The sequence below is a fragment of the Oryx dammah genome, unplaced genomic scaffold, assembly GCF_014754425.2.
Source record: "Oryx dammah isolate SB20612 unplaced genomic scaffold, SCBI_Odam_1.1 HiC_scaffold_19, whole genome shotgun sequence".
NCBI lineage: Eukaryota > Metazoa > Chordata > Mammalia > Artiodactyla > Bovidae > Oryx > Oryx dammah.
This window is the reverse complement of record NW_024070203.1, coordinates 54428992-54449308: the sequence shown is the minus strand read 5'-3', so window position 1 is coordinate 54449308 and position 20317 is coordinate 54428992. Positions and strand designations below refer to the sequence as shown.

The following is a 20317-nucleotide window of genomic DNA, read 5'->3' as shown; positions in this document are numbered from 1 at the left end:
CAAGATACCATTCCAGAAAGGAAGTCATATGTCTGCTCCTTTATCCTCACTGTCTTCTTTTTCTATGTTCCACCTTTCCTGACATACATCGCTCTCTCAAAATCCCTTCCTGCTCCTTTGGGAAGCCCCATTCCTCTCCACAGGAAGAGACTTATCCTCTTGATTCGTTTCACTATTGTATAAACTTAAGAGGTGACTTTCGAGGGACACCTCAAGAGGGCCTCCTCTGCTTGATCATGACAAGCTCTGAACAGTGCAACGGGCTCTCTGGAAGTTCTGGGGGTTCAGTTTTGGTTCACATTTCTCACTGGAATTTCCCTTAGATTAGCCATGGCCAGTTTCCTCACGATGTTTCTAGGATGTCACTTAATTCACCAACGCAGTGTCATTGTTGCTGTTCTTCAGCCACTCACTCGTGTCTGACACTTTGCGACCCCCTGGACTGCAGCACGCCAGGCCTCCCTGTCCATCACCATCTCCTGAGGTTTGCCCAAGTTCATGTCCATTGCATTGGTAATGCCATCGGGCCATCTCTTTCTCACAAATAATTGTCTACATTTGTATGTAGGAAAAGAAGCTTCTATCAGTGTGTCTTTATCTTAGAACAATTTGTTGTTGTTGTTTAGTCACTAATTTGCATCAGATTCTTTTGCAACCCATAGATTGTAGCCCACCAGTCTCCTCTGTCCATGGGATTTCCCAGGCAAGAATACTGGAGTGGGTTGCCATTTCCTCCTCCAGGGGATTTTCCCTACCCAGGGATTTAACTCTCATCTCCTGCATTGATAGGCAGATTCTTTACTACTGTGCCACCAGGGAAGCTTTTTAAAATAATAGATCCCACCATAATCATACTAAACATAATAGCAGCTTGTAATACAAGCGAAACAAGACTGGATAAGCATGAGGTCCTGTAGACATGGCATCAATTTTGGTGACATATTTTTGCTCCAAATTGAAGGGTCTCAGCAGACTCACATTCATCACACTAACTCATGAGCCCTTACACTTAACTCTCACAAGATGGCAAGTGGTTACGGTCATTCCCTTTTAGAAGAGTGACAGTAGAAGGCACTAGAGTTTAGAACGATTACATTTGTTGAAGATCACAAAGGTAATGCAAAAGAGCAGGGGTTTGTCTAACATTGGGGACCATGGAGTTAACCCCTAGGCAGTCACCATCATCATGATCCCCTCTGTCATCATCCATATCTAACTCTTAAACAATTCCCACTATGTGTTAGTCCACAGTTCTAAATCCTTTACTGTGTTGACTACCAGTGAAGTACACTATTTTATTATTGTCATTTGACAGAGCTCTTTGAAATATATAGTATTATCATTGCCATTTTAAACAGGGAAAACTGGAAACAGAGAGGTTATAAAACTTGGAAAATGTCATACAGCTGGGAAATGAAGAGCCAGGATCTGAAATCTGTATCTTTGTGCTTAAGTTCTGTATCAACCTGCGTCATATTGAAAGTGTAACTTATTTTGTTTATTCTTCGGAAAATTCAGTACGTGGCTACTGCACTGGACACCTTGAAAAAAAAACCTAAAAGCCACTTTTACATTCCCATGTCCACAATCATAATTCTGCAGTTTCCATGTGGCAGGTGCTAGAGTACTTGAGGGGTTTAGTTTCCAATCTGTTGGAGTCACAAGTTTACTGCTGAATGTGATTGTATCCTGGGCTCCCTGCCTCTTGCACCTCTTTCATTTTGTGTCACTTGCATTAATACATATCTGATCTTCCTTTTTTTAAAGAAAAGTTATTCTTTTCATGAATGTGAATTTATTTGTTATTTTTTAGTATTTTCTTTGTGTTTTGATTGCTCCTACCAAGGTTAATCTTTACCTCATTTTAATTGCCCTCTGGATCATCATGCTTTTCTTTGCTTTCTATCTTTCTCTTCCCATTTTATTTTTTAGATGACATCTGTAGATCAGCTTGACCCTTTCTTTTCTATTGCTTGCATCTATTATTTCCATGATTTGAGATGATTTGTTTGTGATTATATAATTGATTATGATTGCTTATTCTATTTTTCATATATATGTAAATAGTATATGTAAATATATAAATAGTATATGTATATAATTTCCAAGGTTCCTAATTTAATGAGCTGTTATTCACTACCCATAATCTCTTTATATTACCTACTAACTGGTATGTGACTTTTTGACTTTAATTATTATATCAACCACTTATCTGAATTCTCCTATTGCAGCTCTGAGAAGGGAAAAAAGGATCATGTTTACTGGAAATAAAATAAAATAATAATAATGCTATTTCCAGTAAACATGATTTTTTTCCCCACTCACAGCTAGAACAGGACTCACCTGTCTCTTCGATCAAGAGAGTTTTCCTATTTCCCTATCATGACTTTTCTTAATTCAATCGGCCTGAAGAACTTCTAGGAAACTTCAAAAACCCTTTACTCATGATTTTCCTTTAAGTCTTCCCTGACTTGACTTTATTTCCTCTTTTCAACCTCTTTCCATTCTCTGTTTGTACCTCTGTTATCACTTCACTATTTGCAGTTGTGTGTTTACCTCATTGTACAGTGCTTCACATTTTCAGACTGAGTCTTTGAGGACAAGGACTTTCCAACTTTTCTTTGTATTCTTATAGTCCAGAAGAGTATCCAGGTAAGGAAAAAAAAAAAAAAAAGACAAGCACATGTTAAATGAATGAGTAACTTTGGACAAATTGCAGTTGAACTAGTTTTCGCTTTTACTCTTTTGAACTTTGTGATCTAGGTATGACCAACACAGACCACAGTGATGAGAAAACAGTGCTTGGTGATACAGTATCAGTTCAGTTCAGTTCAGTTCAGTCTCTCAGTCGTGTCTTACTCTTTGCGACCCCATGAATCGCAGCACGCCAGGCCTCCCTGTCCATCACCAACTCCTGGAGTTCACTCAGACTCGTGTTCATCAAGTCAGTGATGCCATCCAGCCATCTCAACCTCGGTCGTTCCCTTCTTCTCCTGCCCCCAATCCCTCCCAGCATCAGAGCCTTTTCCAATGAGTCAACTCTTCGCATGAGGTGGCCAAAGTACTGGAGTTTCAGCTTTAGCATCATTCCTTCCAAAGAAATCCCAGGGCTGATATCCTTTAGAATGGACTGGTTGGATTTCCTTGAAGTCCAAGGGACTCTCAAGAGTCTTCTCCAACACCACAGTTCAAAAGCATCAGTTCTTCAGTGCTCACCCTTCTTCACAGTCCAACTCTCATATCCATACATGACTACTGGAAAAACCATAGCCTTGACTAGACGGACCTTAGTCAGCAAAGTAATGTCTCTGCTTTTGAATATGCTATCTAGGTTGGTCATAACTTTTCTTACAAGGAATAAGCATCTTTTAATTTCATGGCTGCACTCACCATCTGCAGTGATTTTGGAGCCCCTCCAAAATAAAGTCTGACACTGTTTCTCCATCTATTTCCCATGGAGTGATGGGACCAGATGCTATGATCTTTGTTTTCTGAATTTTGAGCTTTAAGCCAACTTTTTCACTCTCCACTTTCATTTTCATCAAGAGGCTTTTTAGTTCCTCTTCACTTTCTGCCATAAGGGTGGTGTCTTCTGCATATCTGAGGTTATTGACATTTCTCCCAGAAATCTTGATTCCAGCTTGTGCTTCTTCCAGTCCAGCGTTTCTCATGATGTACTCTGCATAGAAGTTAAATAAGCGGGGTGACAATATACAGCCTTGACATACTCCTTTTCCTATTTGGAACCAGTCTGTTGTTCCATGTCCAGTTGCTTCCTGACCTGCATACAGATTTCTCAAGAGGCAGGTCAGGTGGTCTGGTACTCCCATCTCTTTCAGAATTTTCCACACTTTATTGTGATCCACACAGTCAAAGGCTTTGGCATAGTCAGTAAAGCAGAAATAGATGTTTCTCTGGAGCTCTCTTGCCTTTTCGATGATCCAGTGGATGTAGGCGATTTGATCTCTGGTTCCTCTGCCTTTTCTAAAACCAGCTTGAACATCTGGAAGTTCACAGTTCACGTATTGCTGACTCCTGGCTTGGAGAATTTTGAGCATTACTTTACTGCGTGTGAGATGAGTGCAATTGTGCGGTAGTTTGAGCATTCTTTGGCATTGCCTTTCTTTGGCATTGGAATGAAAACTGACATTTTCCAGTCCTGTGGCCACTGCTGAGTTTTCCAAATTTGCTGGCATATTCAGTGCAGCACTTTTACAGCATCATCTTTCAGGATTTGAAACAGCTCAACTGGAATTCCATCACTTCCACTAGCTTTGTTCATAGTGATGCTTTCTAAGGCCCACTTGACTTCACATTCCAAGATGTCTGGCTTTGGATGAGTGATCACACCATCGTGATTATCTGGGTCGTGAAGATCCTTTTTGTACAGTTCTTCTGTGTATTCTTGCCATCTCTTCTTAACATCTTCTGCTTCTGTTAGGTCCAGACCATTTCTGTCCTTTATCGAGCCCATCTTTGCATGAAATGTTCCTTTGGTATCTCTAATTTTCTTGAAGAGATCTCTAGTCTTTCCCATTCTGTTCTTTTCCTCTATTTCTTTGCATTGATCGCTGAAGAAGGCTTTCTTATCTCTTCTTGCTATTCTTTGGAACTCTGCATTCAGATGCTTATATCTTTCCTTTTCTCCTTTGCTTTTCACTTCTCTTCTTTTCACAGCTATTTCTAAGGCCTCCCCAGACAGCCATTTTGCTTTTTTGCATTTCTTTTCCATGGGGATGGTCTTGATCCCTGTCTCCTGTACAATGTCAGGAACCTCATTCCATAGTTCATCAGGCACTCTATCTATCAGATCTAGGCCCTTAAATCTATTTCTCACTTCCACTGTATAATCATAAGGGATTTGATTTAGGTCATATCTGAATGGTCTAGTGGTTTTCCCTGCTTTCTTCAATTTAAATCTGAATTTGGTAATAAGGAGTTCATGGTCTGAGCCACAGTCAGCTCCTGGTTTTTGTTGACTGTATAGAGCTTCTCCATCTTTGGCTGCACAGAATATAATCAATCTGATTTCGGTGTTGACCATCTGGTGATGTCCATGTGTAGAGTCTTCTCTTGTGTTGTTGGAAGAGGGTGTTTGCTATGACCAATGCATTTTCTTGGCAAAACTCTATTAGTCTTTGCCCTGCTTCATTCCGTATTCCAAAGCCAAATTTGCCTGTTACTCCAGGTGTTTCTTGACTTCCTACTTTTGTATTCCAGTCCCCTCAAATGAAAAGGATATCTTTTTTGGGTGTTAGTTCTAAAAGGTCTTGTAGGTCTTCATCGAACCTTTCAACTTCAGCTTCTTCAACATTACTGGTTTGGGCATAGACTTGGATTACTGTGATATTGAATGGTTTGCCTTGGAAAGGAACAGAGATCATTCTGTCGTTTTTGAGATTGCATCCAAGTACTGCATTTCGGACTCTTGTTCACCATGATGGCTACTCCGTTTCTTCTGAGGGATTCCTGCCTGCAGTAGTAGATATAGTGGTCATCTGAGTTAAATTCACCCATTCCAATCCATCTTAGTTTGCTGATTCCTAGAATGTCTACATTCACCTTTGCCATCTCCTGTTTGACCACTTCTAATTTGCCTTGATTCATGGACCTGACATTCCAGGTTCCTATGCAATATTGCTCCTTACAGCATCTGACCTTGCTTCTATCACCAGTCACATCCACAGCCGGATATTGTTTTTGCTTTGGCTCTATCACTTCATTCTTTCTGGAGTTATTATTTCTCCACTGACCTCCCATAGCATATTGGGCACCTACTGACTTGTGGAGTACCTCTTTCAATATCCTATCATTTTGCCTTTTCATACTGTTCTCAAGGCAAGAATACTGAAATGGTTTGCCATTCCCTTCTCCAGTGGACCACATCCAGTATACCCATATTTAAAAATTCTCCAAATAAGCATTGTTTTGCTTCACTTACAGGGTTGATGTAAGATTTTATAATATTTTAATTTTTCTCATTGTTAAAAGTCATAAACATCCACTAACAAATCATATGCTTCCTATAATAACAGGAGATAAACTCACTTATAACACCATACCCAGAGCTTCTTTGGTAACATTCTGCTGTATTTAAAAAAGACAGAAAATACAGTTGTCATTCAGTGTCTATGGGATTAGTTCCAGGATCCCTGAGAATATCACAATCTGCAGATACTCAAGCTGCTTATATAAAATGACATAGTATTTGCAAATAACCTATACATATCCTCCTGTATACTTTAAATAGCATCCTGATTGCTTATGATACCTAATTCGATGTAAATGCTATAAAGTAGTTGCTTTGGTATAGCAAATTCAGGCTTTGCCTTCTGGAACTTTCTGGAATTTTTTTTTCTGGATATTTTTGGTCTGCTATCAGTTAAATTAGAGGATAAAAAGGGTCAACTATATAAACAAAATTCGGTTCATTACTATTTTTCCATTTTTGAGTTTTCACATTTCAATTTTATCTTTTATATAGTGTTAAATATTTATAAAATTGGGTCTAGGAACCCCAGGTTTTGGGAGGTGCAGTGACTTTCTTCTAGTCATGTTTTAATATCAGGATATGGTACATGGCTTCCTATACTTACTGAGTTTTATCACTCAGTTTGGAGCATATATTTATGTGTGGCATTTTCCCCCTCAGGTCCTAGATTCTAACTGTCGTTGAGAACATGGACTTAATTTTGGCTATTCTGCTTCCCTCCTGTCAACCCCTGAGCATCCACTGAAAAATCACCAGGGGTTCCTGAGAGCATTGTGTTGCACACCATTTCTGCTGGGGACCATTAATGAAAAGCTTATGAATTGGTTTCAGAAGAACTATTTTTAGAAGCTTTTTTTGGCCTATTAAGCTCACAGGTAGTCAGAAATTTAGACCAAAGCTGGTTTATCATTTGTCATTTATCAACCCTAGCTTTAACCCTAAAGTGGGAGATGGACCGAATTCTGATCACTCTTGGCTACGAAATGTAAACCAAAGTACTGGATTTCAGTGTGTGAAATGAACTGAATTTCAAACAAAGAGTAAAGTAATGGGATCAGTGTATTTTTTTCTGAAATGAAATAAAATCCACATGTAAAATCTAAAATCTCTATTCAAACTATATTTCAGAAATTATGTATTTATGAGTCACAGATGAAATTTATATTAGCTATGTATTTTAATTACAGATGCTAACACACTTAGGCTTCTCAGGTGGTGTACGGGTAGAGAATCTGCCTGCCAATTCAGGAGACATGAGAGACTCATGTTCCATCCCTGTGTGGGGAGGATACCTGGAGTAGAAAATGGCAACTAGCTCCAGTATTCTTGCCTAGAAAATTCCATGGACAGTGGAGGCTGGTGGGCTACAATCCATGGAGTAGAAAAGAGTAGGACACGACTGAGCGAATGAGCACACAACACACTTGGGTGCTTATAATGCACTATAAGTGCCCTAAACACTTCAAATTTATTATTTCCCATAAGCCAACAACACATTCCTGAAGCGTTACAGACTATTTGTGTTCCTCCAAAATTCACATGTTGAAGCTCTAACCCCCAATTCAGTGGTGTTAGAGGTGAGGCCTCTGGGAGGTAATTAGCTTTCGATGAAATCTTGAGGGTGTGGCCCTCATCAAGAGATTACTGCCTTTTTAAGAAAATACCAGAGAATTTGCTTCCAATCATTTTTTATCTCTCTCTCTGCAATGTAAGGACAGAAGATAACTGTCTATAAGCCAGAAAGAGAGCCCTCACTCCTGCAATGAGGGAGACTTGGGTTCAATTCCTGGGTTGGGAAGATCCCCTGGAGAAGGGAAAGTCTACCCACTAGAGTATTCTGGCCTGGAGAATTCCATGGACTGTATAGTCCATGGGGTCGCAAAGAGTCAGACATGACTGAGAGACTTTCATTTTCACTTTCACCTTGAATATGAACATGCTGACACCCTGACCTTGGATTTCCCACCTTCAAGACAATGAGAAAGAAATGTTTCTTCTATTTTGTTATAGCATACTGAGCAGTTTGAGACATGAGGTAGGTACTATAGGATTACAGATGAAGTAGAAGAAACTTGGGAAGGTAAAGTAACTTCATTTTTCTAGTGAACAGGAATAGCCCCTGCCCACTGATTCTAGTAGCCACATACCTAACTACCAAGCTGCACTGTCCCTTCCCAAGCATCGAAAGAAAAGCAACCCTTCTGCGAAAGATTGACAATCCTTGTGTGACCCTGTTACCATAGTAAGCTCAACTTAGTCCTGAATTACCAATGATCACCATAACTTCCAGGCTGGTAAAAATTCAAAAGCTTTACCATATTATCAGTTTGACTAGAATTTTTCCCTTTGTTAATTATCATATTTCATTTTGAAATAATATACTTTTCCCCGTAATAACTAAAGGGATAATGACTTTACCTTTCATTCACTCAGTGTCAATTATGTGCTAAGCTTGGAGTAACTGAATATTTTGTCCTTAGATACTCATTTCTTTTCATTTGCTTTTTCCTACATGGACTTATATTTAGCGCCTCCTTTCTGTCAAGGCATTCTTCAGAACACAGGGGAAAACACTGATGAACAAAGTAGATAAATGTACTTGTTCTCATAGAGTGTCCATCTTGGTGGGGAGGAGACTGATAATAATTAAGAATTAAGATTGATAATAATTTCTTTTAGTAATAAATGTTATAGAGAAAATAAAAGAGACAAATGCATGGGAAAGTTAATTCAATGCTAACATCTCTTGAGAAATGCTAGATTTGGATTGATACTCAGATTATAAGTCAGTATTTCTGGGGAAAAGCTTTCTAGGCAAAGAGAACAGTGAATGCAAAGTCCTTGAACTGGAACTGACACTCACATTCCAGAGACTTTAAACAAGGTATTGTTTGGAGCCATTGTCCAAGTTTCTTCAGGCTCAGATTATTTCAGACCCTAGGTATAAACCAGTTTGCATAGCTGGATTAAATACCCTAACGAACTCTGACCCATATGCTTGGGCATTGAGGATGCCAAGTACCCATTTGTGTTTTGTTTATGTCTTCCTTCCTGTTAAATGTTGTCTGCATTTGAAATCCTTCCAGCATTGACTTTGAAAAGGAAGCATGGGTCATTTAAATGAGACAGCAAGCAGACAGCAGATGCTGTAAGTTAGAGCATTAGTGATCATGATTGGCTTTTGAACATTTTCCAAGAATACTCTTCACCTTCCTTCCCAGCCTCTGGTGATCTGATTGATTTATGCTAGAAATGGTGATGTCATATTACAGTCTTCCACTGGTTTGCTGCTGGTACACCACTGGTGTTCAGTTATGGCAGTGATAATGAACATGATGCCGATCATTAAGCTACTGCAGCCATTAGCAGAGCAATTCGGGGTGGAGAACATTATTTTCTTATAAAAGAATTAAACTCCATTGGAGTTGTTAATCCAGTGAAAATTCACATGCCACTAATGACTCAGAACACTTCACTAGGAAATGCCTCGGTGTACATGTAGGGCAAAGCCATCAAAGCAGATGACAACATCAAAGCATGGGGCAGAGGAAGGATTTATTGCTGAAGGGACTAAAGCAGGACATGCCTGTTGTAGAAAAAATATTTCTCTTCTTTATCAGAGCTTCTCTTCTGTATCAATGTTGAATTAATAGCCTAAAAATAGACACAGAATTATGTAAGCTCGTTTCTAAATTTTAATTTCAGAAATAACAAAAATTAGACAGGGAGAAAGATGTTCCATATATCACGAGGCCCAAACAAAACTTTTGGAGAAACACAGGTGAGTCTGAAGTTATTGAAAGTGAAAGTCATTCAGTAGTGGCCAACTCTTTGCGACATCATGGACTATACAGTCCATGGAATTCTCCAGGCCAGAATACTGAAGTGGGTAGTGGTTCCCTCCTCCAGGGGATCTTCCCAACCCAAGGATCTAGCCCAGGTTTCCTGCATTGCAGGCAGATTCATTATCAGCTGAACCACCAGGGAAGCCCAGGTATACTGGAGTGGGTAGCCTATCCCTTCTCCAGCAGATCTTCCTGACCCAGGAATGGAACCGGCGTCTTCTGCACTGCTGCTGTTGCTGCTGCTGCTGCTAAGTCGCTTCAGTACTGTCCGACTCTGTGCGACCCCATAGACGGCAGCCCACTAGGCTCCTCTGTCCCTGGGATTCTCCAGGCAAGAATACTGGAGTGGGTTGCCATTTCCTTCTCCAATGCATGAAAGTGAAAAGTGAAAGTGAAGTCGCTCAGTCGTGCCCGACTCTTAGCGACCCCACGGACTGCAGCCTACCAAGCTCCTCCGTCCACGGGATTTTCCAGGCAATAGTACTGGAGTGGGGTGCCATTGCCTTCTCCCTTCTGCACTGCAGGTAGATTCTTTACCAGCTGAAGTACCAGTGAAATGAAGTCGCTCAGTCATATCCAACTTTGAAACCCCATGGACAGTAGCCTACTAAACTCCTCTGTCCATGGGATATTCCAGACAAGAGTACTGGAGTGAGTTGCCATTTCCTTCTCCAGGGGATCTTCCCAACCCAGGGACTGAATCCAGGTCTCCCACATTGCAGGCAGACGCTTTACTGTCTGAGCCACCAGGGAAGCCTCTTAAGTTATTAGAACCATCAAATGGCAAGGCTCTGAGAAAGCTTGGACTTAAATCTATATCAATTTTAAAGCAAAAAATTTATTTGTTAATTAATTTTGAATATTTAATGATATATTGAGAAAATTTGCTCAAGTATTTATTTTTAAAATGTAAGCTTTTTTAGCTATTGGGATTTGCTTTTTTCTATTTAGAAAGAAGTTCTGTAATCACTCTGTTATTAGCCAATGTGCCAGGAATGCTTATGACATACCTGAATTGGGGCAGACAAGTATTGTTTTCTCAGAGGCTTTACAGAAAAGCTTAATACATTTACCTTTGAAAATTAAATTTTGCCACATAAGTCGTTTTTTTTTCCATAAAAGCCTCTCTTTTTTTTCCGCTAGTGAATCTAGCTCTGTGCAAACAGTTACTTTGTTTTTAAAAACGAGGTTGCAAGCTGCTGTGTAGCATACTCCTCATAGGCAGCTGCTGCTGCTGCTACTCTGCACGACCCCATAGACGGCAGCCCACCAGGCTCCCCCGTCCCCGGGATTCTCCAGGCAAGAACACTGGAGTGAGCTGCTGTTTCCTTCTCCAATGCATGAAAGTGAAAAGTGAAAATGAAGTCACTCAGTCGTGTCTGACTCTTCACGACGCCATGGACTGCAGCCCACCAGGCTCCTCCGTCCATGGGATTTTCCAGGCAAGAGTACTGGAGTGGGTTGCCATTGCCTTCTCCAGGCAGAGGTGATCATAAATGTCTGCAAAGATAAAGAAAATAAATTGCCTTATGACATTTGGTGATTTGGAAACTCAGATTCAGACACACATGGGAACTCAGATGCCTCTTCTCATGCTTATCTTTATGAGAACATACATATTAAGTGGTGATTTGTGGTCCTCGTGTAAGCATGGAGAGAGTTCTACAGATTCTATTCTACTTGCATGTTGGCATACATTCCCAGTGTAACCAACTGGAATACATGGAATTCCAATATCACTTATTTTGTGGGTGTTAACATTTTGGAAAGTCAGAATCATTTGCCTTGTTGAAGAACCAGGTTGGGTGGATCTTGACCAATATCAGCAGCCATCATCATTTTTTAAAGCAGAATTTATATGAAACATCTGTAAAAGCAATGGCACTTTTCTAGCATTGCCGAGGGGATTGTACTTAGTATTTTGATTGGAAATAAAACATTGAATATCTTGTGTGGCAAATTTGAGGAAAAATCATTCTTTTCCATACTTATGCAGAAGTCATCAGTAATATCTGATATGAAAAAGAATCTGTTTTTTGCTCTTTAAAAGTATGATTAATATTCTTCAAATGTCAACCATGCATGCATATAATCAGATAAGACAAATACGAAGAGAATTACTGCAGAAATTATTTTCTATTATCTTAAAGAGAAGTAAAATTTTAAATTCTAAGCATAGTCAGAACAATTATTTGATAGTTATATGTAAATCTATTAAAGAAATATGTAAATATAAGATAATGTATTACTAAATCTTAGCAAGTCATTTTTATTCAGAACAGTTTTGGAGCTTTTGTACATAATGAAGTGTGTTGAGAATATTTCAGCTTAGTTAATAGCATGTCTTTAAAAATGACACATTAAACATTTCTTTAAGTCACAAAGCTGGGGAATGTTTGCAAAATGAATTTAAATCATTAGAATCACTTAAATCTATCTAGGTTTTTAAAAAAATCTAGAAATGTACTAAACTATTATAAGGGTAAGAAAACAAGGATTCAAAAATAAATATTTGATTGACAGTGACATTAAACCTAAGAAAGATAATTTCATAGTTTATCATTTTAAGGTCTAAAAAGGAATATTTTAGATTTGTTAAGTGAATATTTGTTCTAGATATGCCAAGTTCATGATACCTGTAATTTTGGAAACAGTGATATCATTGACAATGTCACTTTGGAAAATATGGAAATGAGTCATACAGCCTTACATCCAATTTTGCTGTTTATTTAACTGTCCACAGAAGGGATCTCATCATAGTCTACTGAAAGTATTGTTAGTCAGAACTGTGATTATAAGTATTATTTATTGTTTTCTCAGGTTGAAGTGCTAATGTGTCTATTCATTCATTTATTCATTCAATGAATAGTTGCCCACCATGTATAAGGCCATTCTAGGTACTGGCCATTCAGAAGTGAACAGAACAGGAAGGAAGAGTCCCTACTGTGAATGAAACCATCGGTTAAGTGTAAAAATCATATGCATGAAAATACATGTGTCATATTGGCTGAAATTAATTTCTTTTAATAAACATCGGTTACATTTAGGACTGAGAAAGATTTGGGAAATGACATTTGCCCTAAGAAGAATAGTGTCAAGATATTTTCACATATGGCAAAATTGACTTGCAATGTTTTGGAACTCTTGCTTCTCTGGGAAAAATATATTCCTAAACTGAAAACCAGACCTGTAATTTCTCACTTTTTAAAAATTCATTTAAGTAAAAAAAAAAACAAAAACAAACTATAAATAAATGAAGAGCTAAATAGGGGCTTCCTTGATAGCTTAGTTGGTAGAGAATCTGCCTACAGTGCAGGAGACCTTGGTTCGATTCCTGGGTCGAGATCTGCTGGAGAAGGGTAGGCTACCCACTCCAGCATTTTGGGGCTTCCCTTGTGGCTCAGTTGGTCAAGAATCTGCCTGCAATGTGGGAGACTTGGGTTTGATCCCTGGATTGGGAAGATCCTCTGGAGAAGGGAATGGTTACCCACTTCAGTATTCTGGCCTGGAGAATTCCATGGACTGTATAGTCCACGGGGAGGCAGAGAGTTGGACACGACTGAGTGACTTTCACTTTCACTTAGATAAATAGACTGATAAATAGAAAAACAAATACAATGTTCTTTACACATGTTCCTCTAATATTCTCCAGAAGCAGTTCAACTGATGGATGGTAATTAAGAAGGGTTTTTAAGTTTGATGTGTGCCAAAGCTAAAATCATTTTTGGCACAATTGTTTTGTCAGCAGATAGCAAACTAAATAACTCTATCCAACAAGTTAAACCACTTAGTTGTACGGGGGTTCACTTTGAAGCTAATTGATCCTGAGGGGTTTCTAAGGATGCTTTCAAATGTATACATGTTATAGAAGCTAATTTAAAGTTATACCATGATTCTGGTAGGTGTTTGATAAGTCTTGCCCTCAAAAGGTTCTGCTTCTTTAATTTACCTACATGAAAAATCTGGAGTTCTATCACATAATTGTGTGACATTAGAGTAGATTCATTCTACCTCTGACTAAAGTTATCCTTGATTTCAGGTGTCCCTGTGGGCCACTCTTATGTTCTGAGATAATAATAGTACTAACAACAATAACTAACATTTATTATTTTGTGAAAGCAACCATACTAATGATAATAACAATAATAGCTTTCATTTGTCAACTTACTCTATGCCAGGCACTGTGCTAAATGCTTTGCATGCATTATCTTACTTAATCATCCAAACAACTTAATATTTTTAATAGTGAAAACAGAAATGCAAGCAGAGAGTAGATTACAGTTTAGGCATACAGTAAGCAGGGGGAGGGTGTGGAATTTGTGACTTGACTCACATTAATCAACTCCAAAGGCTATATCTATAATCCCAGTTCAAAATAAAACTTCAACCCTCTACACACTTGAAGCACAACCTACATAATATGAGATAGTGCAATTCTTTCCAGCAATCTTTATCTTGCAGAATTTTCCTTAAACCTCTTTTTTTTTCTTTTTTCCCCTAAACCTCTTTTATATCTCAGCTGGATCAGTGGGCATTCATAAAGGATAACTCCCCAAATAGCAATCATATCATTTTAGGATTATACAAGCTTTATGTTAGTATTAAGAGAGAAATGTAAAAAGCTATATGATTTGATTATTAAATTGACTTTACAAAACCAGAAATTTATCTTATCTCTTTTAACCACCAAGTTCCATAAGATGTTTTAAGATTATTAAAATGCATACAACTAAAACACAGAAATAAATAAATGATGTAGGCAAGATGAAGGGGAAAAATGAAGATGATAAAAGAAAAACTACTGTGATAAAAGACTAAAATTGTGACACAGCCAAACATACCCTATGATCCTGAAACTTGCCTGCAAATTTGATTTAAAACTTCCTTAAAGGCCAAAGCAGCGTGGGAAACATAGTTGTTTATGAGATTTAGAGTCTCCAAAAGTTGAAAAACTAGGTAATATTTAGAAGGAGCACAGCATTTCCAAATTCTGAAATTTGTCTTCTGGGATCTAATAAGGCTGTTCGTCAGAGCATCTGACATGAGGTTAAATATAAACTTTCACAGAGCTATTTCTTCTTTGGTCCTTTAATGTTGAGTTAAAGCAACTAAGACAACAACAACAACAAAAATAATACTGCTTAAATTCAAGCATCCCTGGTAGCTGATGGGCAGGGTCATAAAATAAAAATTATTTCATGAATAGCATATCTGCTTGCTTGGCAGCTGATAAGGCTGGGATTGCAAGAGTTCAAGGTTGTAGTCGTTGCAAGGATTTGTAATGCTGTTATTCTATGTCCTGATTAAGAGCAATTTCATTTATTTAATATAGGTTTAAGATTTATTTTTTTAAATGAAAGGATCATGAATCTAATCAAGATGCTTGTCTAGATAAATGGCTATCTCACCTTCGGGTGGAACCAGGTCAAGAGGAATGAAAGAGTAGAAAGAATTATAGAAATGAGTGATGAGAACCAAGGTTGAGAACCTGGTTCAACGTTACTAATATGAGACTTTCAGTGAGTTAATACATGTGGATATCAGTTTCCTTCCTGAAAATTTATAGATAGTTGTAATTGCTCCTTTCATATGGTTGTCATGAAAAGTAAGGAGATGTGGGGACCTCTCGGGTGGTCCAGTGGCTAAGACTCCACTCTCCCAATGCAGGGAACCTGGATTTGATCTCCAGTAAGGGAACTAGATCCCATGGGCTGCAACTAAGGATTTGCATGCCACAACTAAAGCTCCTGCATGACACAGTTAGCAGATTCTGCACGGTGTAACCAAGATCGAAGATCCTGAGTGCCACATCTAAGACCTGGCACAACCAAATACAGAAATAAATAAATTATATAAATACAATATATATATGGGGCTTCCCTGATGGCTCAGACAGCAAAGCATCTGCCTGCAATGCGGGAGACCCAGGTTCTATTCCTGGGTCGGGAAGATCCCCTGGAGAAGGAAATGGCAATCCACTCCAGCACTCTTACCGGGAAAATCCCGTGGACGGAGGAGCTTGATAGGCTACAGTCCATGGGGTCGCCAAGAGTTGGACACATATATAAAGTAAGGAGATGTGGCAGAGACAGGAACAGGTACAATTACTATATTCTTTTTCAGAAAAAGACCTTTTGAATTATAATTGTTTCTCACCACTCACATTTTACTTTATTATTTTACTTATTATTGCACGTGTGTGTGTACTTAGTTGCTCAGTCATGTCCGACTCTTTGTGACCCTATGGACAATAGCCTACTAGGCTTCTTTGTCCATGGGGATTCTCCAGGCAAGAGTACTAGAGTGGGTTGCCATTGCCTTCTCCCAATGCTGTATATAAGGTTATGCAAACTGTAAAGTGAAAGCACAGTAACCATCCAGTGGACCTGATCAGTGGAAACAGATGCGCTAACTCGTGTGTTGTGTGTTAGAGAAAGAAGACAGAAAGAAAGAGAGAGAAAAAATTCAAATGCTAGTGTTCAAATACTCTTAGATTAAAAACCAGGGATAGGAGAAATGTCCATGCATGTTTGGGTACTCTGGGGGCCTAGCTGCTGGTGGGTCACTGCCTAGATAAAGCCTGGACATACTGCTTTCCTCTTGGAGAAACCCTACAATTATGTGCCTATATGTTTAACATGACTTCGAAACACTAGATTAGAAGTAACTGAGGGAGGTGCTTGGGCAGATGCTTCTAGTCTGGTTACGTGTTGCTGATTAACAAGCAGGGAGAGTTAAAGGGTTATGGCCGGAAGTGGCACCATATAATCCCCACAGTATTCTAGTGGTAAAAGTATCACAGAAGTTCAGGTCACAGATGCTGTGAAGAAGCTGAGCATACAGAATTTGACTTGAAGATTGATTTCAGGATTAAAAGCGAAGGTTAAAAAGCAGTGTTGAAATCAGGAATTTGCTACTTCCGACAGTCAGGAACTTGTTGATGAGTTTGTGCCACAGGATGAGTGACTAGAAAGAGCTGTCTCTGTCTGAGCTTATGTGATGGAAGCCAATGTCCCTCTCCATCTGGGTTTGGTCTGACCTCTGACGAGTGAGCCCATTGCCAACAGGAGGCAGTAGCCTGATTGAAGGCACTGCTGCTGCTGCTGCTAAGTCGCTTCGGTCGTGTCCGACTCTGCGCGACCCCAGAGATGGCAGCCCACCAGGCTCTGCTGTCCCTGGGATTCTCCAGGCAAGAACACTGGAGTGGGTTTCCTTCTCCAATACATGAAAGTGGAAAGTGAAAGTGAAAGTCTGTGATAATGACAGAAGAAAAGAGCCAGACTGCTAAACCAGGATAACTCTGTATTTGTTTTCAATTGCTGCCATAACAAATGATCATATCATAGAGTCAGATTTGTAAGCAGCACTTACAATTTTGTAAGCCAGAAATTAAACACAGGTGTCACTGAGTGAAAATCAAGGTGTTGGGAGGGTTGCCTTTCCTTCTGGAGGAGAATCTGTTTCCTTGCTTCCTCCAGCTTCTGAAGATGCTTGCATATTTTGGCTCATAGCCTTCTTCTAGCTTCAAAACCAGCAACGTGATATGCCTTTGATCTTTCTGCCTTTGTCATATCTCACTTTGACTCTGACCTTGGCTGAGAAAGATTCTGTGCTCTAAAGGACTCATACAATTAGATGAGCTCCAGAATAGTCCACTCATCTCAAGATCCTTAACCTTAATCACATATGCCAAGTCCCCTTTCTCTGGTAAGGTAACCTCTTTATAGGTTCCAGGGATTAGGATTCAGCCATCTTTGAGGACTGCTTTGCTACCACAAACCATTACATACTTTATCATAGACCCATCTCCTCCTGTCTCTCTACTCCATGTCCCATCCTTGACTGTTTCACGGATTTTGGAGGTACAGAGTTCTTCACCAGGGACCATAGAAGCAACACATTTTCTATGTGACTATCACTGTGGCCAGTGGATGTCAACACTGCCTTCAGGGACAATTCATATAGTCCCTGGTGGGCTAAAAGGCTGACCAGACCTGATTCTCAGGCACTTGTGAGCTAGCTTGGAACCATTTGAACAAGGGAATCTGTGGAAAGACTGCATTTTTCTCACATGAGCATCTGCAGGATCAGAAACAACATTTGGGAGATCAATGTAAGCTGATTTCCTCTCCAAAGTTGGTGACGGTTGGGGACATATGAGTTAGAGTTGAGTGAATGAATAAATATATTTTTCTTCAGTGTCACTGCTTTTATATAACTCAAAAGCCTGACTTGCTATTTATGAGAAAAAAAAACTACTGGAATTATACAAATACAGGCACACACATACAGAGAGACAGAGAAAGGCATTTTAAAAAGGAAGCTTCTATAGATATACAAGATTTAACTTCTTTCTTCATTCCTCAGGCAGAAGCCGGTAAGAGTCTATTAATAGCCTCCCCTAGCATATAACACTGCAGATGTTCCCTTACTGCTGAGTTTTTTTTTTTTTTATATCCAAACTTGTTATCAATTATCTATGTTTGCATTTTGGGAGTCTGGATCCAGAAGGAGCATTAACTATAGTGCTGTTATAGTGTTTCTTCTCAGCATCAGCAAGGTTGTAATAATTTTTGCATAAAATATTTGCTAAAATTCAATGAGCATTTTCCTTGTGGAGTTTATTATAACCCAGTATCTGTCACGAACCAAGGAGGCCAGGATTGCACAGCCATTCATCTTCTGCCTGTGAAATCCCAAAATCAGGATAATGGAAATAGTAACAGTGAACCTCATTAAAATGCAAGAGGGAGGAGGGCTAAGGGCAGAAAGGAAAAGGGAATGATGTGTGCGTGTTTTTCACATTCTGGGAGAAAGCATTGATTAACAGCAGGTTCTCAACACTCTATGTGAGTTCATTTTCCATTGTTTCAGGGAGCTCTATTTTGGTCACCAAATGAAACAGAGCAGTTTGGAAAGAGAATTTCATTTCTTGGTATGCAAAGAAAGCATCATGTAAGTATGGAATGATCTTTTCTTTTCTTCTGGCTGGATTATTGCATGTACTGAATTGATATACTACCCTCCTTGGGCATAAACATATGTTAAAGAGAAAAGGAAGAGGCACAATTAAATACTTAATCTGTTAAATGAACCTCCCTTAAATACACTTTAGCTCAAATATGTTTAAGAGAAAATAATTTAATGTATGCTTTGAATTTCAAATGTTATGCTTGATTTAAACAAATAAAGAAAGCAGATCGCATTCTCTTGACCTGCTGAGCTTGAGTATGACTCATGACAGTCTCTGTACCAGTTTGCATCCAAGAACTGGAATATTGATCTTAGTCATCTTTAATGAGAAAATTCTTGGCAATAAATGAGAAGGATGCTGGGTGATGATTGGTCGCTAATGTATTTCAACTGGTGCTTCTTGGCATAAAAATAAATAGGCAAAACTGAAAATGTTATGGTGATTTTTTGGTGTGAAAGTAGCAACATGCCAATAAACTTCATTCTTCCATTGTAGTAAGGCCTGGAACAACAGTTTTGGAGAAAGTTGAAGGCTCTGTGCTCTTGGCTGAGCTGCCTCTTCGAAGAGATGGGCCTCTGTGGACCTTCTGGGCCCATTCATCACACTTTGCAATACATGCATGTTGGTCACTTGGTCCTACCTAGCTGCTGATAACTCATTTCGTTTTCTGTGGTGTATTCCTCCCAGGCTGAAGCTCTCTGCTTCCAACAAAGAGCTCTCAGTCATGTGAAGTCCTCTCAGAGAGAGGGTGGAAAGTTTAAGTCCTCACCAATACAAATGGAGTTTTAATTTCTAGAGGTTGTTCATTTGGTAAAGAATAGACAAGATACACTCAGCTTTGTGGCTTGCTCTAAAGAGAATAATAGAGGCTTGGAATCAATACATCAGAGCTTTGACTCAGCTGTTTAGCAAAATGTCTGACTTTGGGTAATAAAAGAAAATGTGGTCTATACATACAGTAGAATGTTACTCAGCTTTAAAAATGAAGGAAATACTGCCATTTGCAACAACATGGATAGACTTGGAAGACATTATGCTAATCGAAATAAAGCAATCACAGAAGGACAAATACTACATGATTCCACTTATATGAAGTCTCCAAAATAGTCAAACTCATAGAAGCAGGGAGTAGAATGATGGTTGCTAGGAGCTAAAGAGAGGAGGGGAAAGTTGTTTATTTAAGATATATAAAGTTTCAGTTAAGGAAGATGAAAGAGTTCTAGAGTTCTGTTGTACAATACTGCACCTATTATTAATAATACTGTATGGTACTCTGCAGAAATTAAGAGGGAGGTGCTTATGTTAAGTGCTTTTCCTAGAACACTAGCAAAAAAAAAAAATTTTGTGTGTCATCTGCTCTATGTGGTTTCTTGTATGGTATTTCATTTCATCCTCATGACCCTTTGAAGTATGTATTATTCAGTTCAGTTCAATTCAGTTCAGTTCAGACACTCAGTCGTGTCCAACTCTTCACAACGCCATGGACCACAGTATGCCAGGCCTCCC

The 20317-nt window shown here is 39.0% G+C and overlaps 1 long non-coding RNA gene across 1 annotated transcript in view; it reads left to right on the top strand.

Moving 5' to 3' along the window:
• The window catches only part of LOC120878988, a 114992-nt gene extending 96199 nt beyond the window's left edge, over positions 1-18793 (top strand). Inside the window, exon 2 of the long non-coding RNA XR_005724683.1 lies at positions 18712-18793. This is a non-coding gene — a long non-coding RNA (uncharacterized LOC120878988). The remainder of the gene's footprint in view (positions 1-18711) is intronic.
• The last annotated feature ends 1524 nt before the right edge of the window (positions 18794-20317 follow it).